Source organism: Montipora foliosa, chromosome 13, assembly GCF_036669935.1.
Source record: "Montipora foliosa isolate CH-2021 chromosome 13, ASM3666993v2, whole genome shotgun sequence".
NCBI lineage: Eukaryota > Metazoa > Cnidaria > Anthozoa > Scleractinia > Acroporidae > Montipora > Montipora foliosa.
The window spans coordinates 18,256,649-18,261,998 of record NC_090881.1 but is presented as its reverse complement, the minus strand read 5'-3'; the positions used below and the strand labels follow the sequence as shown (position 1 = coordinate 18,261,998).

General features: G+C 41.2%; 1 protein-coding gene and 1 pseudogene across 1 annotated transcript in view; both read right to left on the bottom strand.

Annotated features, from left to right (window-relative positions):
- The window catches only part of LOC137981795 (uncharacterized), a 28,620-nt gene that overhangs the window by 12,437 nt on the left and 10,833 nt on the right, over positions 1-5,350 (bottom strand). The gene's annotated exons all lie outside the window — the stretch shown is intronic.
- Positions 3,372-5,350, bottom strand: part of LOC137983438 (potassium voltage-gated channel subfamily A member 1-like) — a 6,603-nt pseudogene continuing 4,624 nt past the window's right edge.

The window sequence follows — 5,350 nt, the reverse complement described above, 5'->3', positions numbered from 1 at the left end:
GATGCACGAGGGAGATGTAAAGTTAAGCACGGGTATCCGATCCTATAAAATGGAATTTCTTTATAACAAGGACTACTGTCATGACCTCTGAAGCGGACCGCTGTATTTTTAAGCGGGCTGGTAAAATTCCGTTGATCTCTATTAAAAAGTGGTGCTGAATCTACCAAGGGGCGATTTGGGCTTTTACAACAGTGAGCTTGCTGAATCTCCCAAGGGAGGTGTTCTATAAATAAATATACTCGGGAAAGGGTTGACTCCGAGGACAAGTATGGGCGATAGACGGCTCCTCTTAATGAGCTCCTGTGCCAAATGTATTGCCTATCTCCTTACCTCTGCAACAGAAATCTCTGTTGAAAGATGCAGCCGATGTTGAAGCCACTATCTTAGCCGTGTGTGAGAGTGGGATGTGCGCGAACAAGCACGTCCCATCAAAAAGGGTGGCGGTTCCCATACCATAGAAATAAGTTAAAGGGCCCCCCCCCCACGCGGAAAAAAAGGGTTTGGGTGCTGTAAAAAAAAGGAGGACATGACAACTCGCGAAAACCAAAAGTCGGCGAAAAAAAAGTCGCGACTTTCAGAAGTCGCGGAAAAAAAGTCTGCGAAAATGTGAAACTGAGTTGCAATTGTGAATAACCCTTATCGGGCACCGTATTACGTGAACATTACTTAAGCACTAAAGAAAGCTCGAAAATATTAGCCTAGAAAGGGTTTCCACGATCGTGGGATTACCGAGGTACAACTGACTGTCCAAAGTGAGATATCAAGCCTACTGGTAAAGCCAGTCATTGTATGAAAAATTAAGCTTTGTAGCGAGAGCACAACATCCCATATCTCGACTGACGTTCGGACATATTTAATTATGTGCCATTTCATTCACTTTCATTTTTTTGAAAAACAGTTTTCACCACTTAATGGCCCTTTCTTTCCTGGATAGTTAAAATACCTTGACAGTTCACGAAGGTGAAAAGTTTATTGACAAGGAAACACGACAAGCACCATATGATTAAATCTTTCCAGGCATTTAATATGTGGACGTGATTAGATTACCCCATGCAATAATTTCAATTATATCCGTGCGAGCAATAAATGTATTATCAGCATGGTGGTTTGGGTTTCATAGCGTGAACCCTTGTTGCTTGCATATTATCTTACGCATGGGCGGAAACTTTTTTTTTCTGTAGGATGTCATGGTGCGTTTGGGAATCACGGTGGTGAAATTATCTCTCTCGTGTAAAAAAAGTAAAGTGTATTGAAAAACAGGAAGACATCTATTGTAGGTATATCCAGGTATTGTTAAGAGGACATAAAACTATTGTAGATTAACGCCAATTTGGATAAGCTGACAAAGGACCCTCTTCAGCTTCGCTACCCAGACCTGACACTTGATCATGAGTTTCTGCAAAATTAGATTATTTAGATAAAACACGTGAAAAGAGCAGAGAGAAGAAACCCGACTACAAAATTCAACATTCCTAGGCGCAAGTTGACCTTAACAAATTATCGAACGACAGCGTCATTTATAATGAATCGAATGAAGCTTACATCCTGCATTTGAAGTGACGTTAACCTGCTGGGGAAAACATCGTTGGGCACTGTAAAACCTATTAATCTCCTCGTTTCGGGAAGAGAAAATGACAGTGACGAATGCAAAAAGCCGCTTTTTTGAATATCCAAAGGTTCACCAATGCAACAAATAGGATCTTGTCTTGGTATCAACTGGAGTTTGCGATTGATTACAAACCTACCTATGAAACCATAATTAAACCCGTTTGTTTTCCAAATAAGGAATCTTTTTTTAGGAAACATTAATAAAGCTTTAAATTGTCGAAATTGAAAAAAAATATGTAAAAAATACACCTGTCCGTCTACCAGAGGTCTTTTACTCTCACCGCTTCCCCTTGTTTTCAAGATAACGGAAGTGGGGTCTTTCCTGGCAAGGACGTGGCAAAATGAAAACTGAAACAAACAGCGAATTCTGTCCATTTTCCAACCAAACCGGCTAACAAAAATAAAATAATATTTAAAACTGAATGACTATTAGCATTTACATGATCATGATTAAATAAACCAAACTAAGAAAAAATTTACACTGGAAATTTAAAAAAGGCTCTCGTTATTAAAGGAAAAGCAGTTTGCGATACAAATGTACAAGCGCTCAAATATTTTGTTATTATGGATCAGAAAAATCAGTCACATTGAGTCTACTCGGGGGCCCCCCGCAGAGGTACGTTTGAAAGTGGGGGGAGGGGGGGGGGTGCGCCTAGGGTTTTGGTATGTATCACGGGACGTGTGAGGGCAAAAGGGGGAGAGTTAATTGGGGAAAACCATGACAACCCGTAGGAAAAGAGTGGAGAGGGGGGACATCCCAGCCCCTCACTCTCCGCGGCCCGTGTTACGCAAGCAATGTAGTAGCTACAGTAGCGCTTAAACGTAGTCACTGAGAAAATTCCCACTTCAGTTAGCAGGTTGAACACTGATTTCGACACCCGTTTCTGTGTTCAGAATCTCCGCCTTCTTGGCTCTTCATGTTCAAACGATATTATCATGGATCATTAAATGTCAATTAACCTAATACAATTGCCTCTCTCTACCCAGGTGTATAAATGGGTACCAGCGAAATGCTGGGGGTGACCCTGCGCATGGACTGGCATCCCATCCTGGGGGGAGTAGAAAATACTCCTAGTCGCTTCATGCCATGGAAACGGGATTAAGCTCCGGCACTGAGGGCCACTTGGCTTACGTAATGCAGACTTTACCCTTTACCTTACCTAATACAATTTAAAAGTCATAGCTCATAGGTGTTTGGTCCCTTCCAGAAATGTGGACCCTCCTCCAGTTTTTTTGAAAGCGGGTTTTCGTTGTACGGTATCAATGTTTAAATTCCAGTCCCTAAATTCTTGATTGCTTTCCTTTCTTTTTTTTAGCATTCGTTTGAAACGGTTTGGTTACTTCCAGTCCCATTCGGTTTTGTTTTCCCTGATAAAATTAAAAATCTAACTCATCACCAATGCTCAGGGTGCAGAATCTAGGGGGAGGGTGCAGGGGGTGCCTATGCTCCTTCCCCCCTCCCCTGAGATGACCTGCGCTTACTAATACAAACTGGCAGTCTGCGGGAAAAAAAAAACGTTCCACCAGTTCAGCTGCTACGCCATTCCTTAGGGGTGCTACCCCTCTTAAGAAAAATCCTAGACCCGTCCCTGATTTTACAACAATTCTAACAACCGTACGGCTGATACCCTCGCAAGATGTACGCATCAATGAGTAGTCCACGCATTTTTTTCATTCCGTCAATATTGTCCACTTCTTTTGTTTGATAGACTGTTTGCGAATATTAACTTAGTTTGTTGATCACTCTTCCAAACCAGGAAACTTTAAAGCAGAGGTTTCTTATATTCCAAGAATCTGGAAAATTTAACAAGATGAAACCCGGTTTCCTGCTGTCCAAAAGGGCTTGCGGATACCTCATCTTGGCATCGCAAATGCGAAACACTTTGACTCCTGTAAGGTTGGATTTGATTGTTTTCCTTTTGAATCCAGCCTCTCTCCGAGGCCCTAATTTCCTAACACATCCTCGGCATAATAACGTTGCCCAGGATTTGCGGGAATTCCCGTGAAAAGCACAGGTGTAAAGCAAAAAACCATGGCTACCGTTTTCCGCCAACGCAACCAAACGAGAGGCCAACCAGCTTCCCCGCGGGCGGACCGTCGGCACGAAGTCCTCCATATCCCACGCTTGAAAGAGTGATTATTGTAAACCAGAACGTGGACGGTATACTAGTGAAACTGAGCGCCACTGCCTTCACCTTCAGAAAATAACACGAAGCTAGATAAAAGAACGGTGTTAAATATAATGCACAGGGCAAAGAGACGCATGTGTTCTCCGCTGTCGATGATAGTCGCAAAGAGCAAACGAATACTAACGCTATAAAGACTTTAGTTTTAAAAGTCTTACCAAACGAGTAATTTTTAACAGGTGAAAAGGCACCACGCTATCTGCCTCCTTCGGTGTAACTCTTTCGACAATAACTTTAATATAAAAAGGTGACAAAGCTGTTATATCTACGATAGTAGTAAAAGAGAATACGAATTTCGTTATCTTTGGTGCACATAACAATCGTAGGACAAACTCCACGGAGAACCATATTGTAAAAAAAACTACCTCGACGGCCGACCAAATGATACCATAATCAACTTGTATTCCTTGTGTGGTTGTATTTTTTTCGCTGGACGTGAATCTGGTTGTGTTGAATACTTGGCAGGGTTTCTGAACACAAGCAAACGAGAGACAGAACGGTTAAATATTAGGCAAAACTTCTTAAACGTTCTTTCGGCATGTGTCACAGGTTGTTCAAAAAATCGCCACACATTTCTCCTTGTCCTCTTCACTTTTCGCCAACATGGCAAGCTTTCGTTGACTCTTTGCTGTGCAGGCGGAAGTTCCTGGCCTATCCTCATCAGTATCCTGAAAATTCCCTTCCAGCTGGAAGAACTTCAACTCCGAAGAAAACATCTCATACGGAATAGTTTCGGGTTTTAGATAGAATCCCGTTCGATTGATAATAAACAAAATTGAATTGAAAACCGCTTTGTCTCGGTCAAAGTAATATTCTCGTCCGTAATGGATCGTAGTAACGTCTCCTTTTGACTGCGATCCAAGCAATGTTCTTGGAAAACGAGACAAAGTTTGCTCATAAGTTTCAAACATTTCCCCACGAACGTTTGATTTGTATTTTGTGTCGATGCTCAAAAGTTCCACCGTTTTGTGATCCTCCAATTTTCCAAGGACTCGTTTGATGATATCATGGTCGCTAAAACTCCTAAGATTTACCTCGAGAACTAATTGAACTTTTTCTCAGATTCTTCAAAAAGGCTCAGTTTTTGATCAACTACATGTTCATGTGTTTTTATGTATTACCATACAATCAAATACAAACACTTGAATTTTCTCCGGTTATCTCTGTTTCTGTACGTCAATTTGACTTTGTATTTATTGAATACGATAAATAATTAACTGACGAAAGAGCATTTATTTGGAAAAAAAACAGATGTTTGGGCGGACTTTCCTAACAATCTTTGAATAGGACGAAGCTTCACTTGGTTTCAAATAACTGCGGTTGTTCCTATTACAACAAAATCAAGGAAGTCACTTCATGCAGGCAGAGAAACCGTTGCAATACTCAAGATTCCAGTGGTATATTGCCATTGTAAGACTGGAAGAAGTCGAAGCTACAATATTAAACTGAATTATTAGCATGCTAAAGAAATCCCCTAAAACCTCCTGTTGCGAATTGGAAATCACAAGGCTCCAAAATTCATTAGAAAGCCAGAAAAAGATTCAGTGATTTTCTGG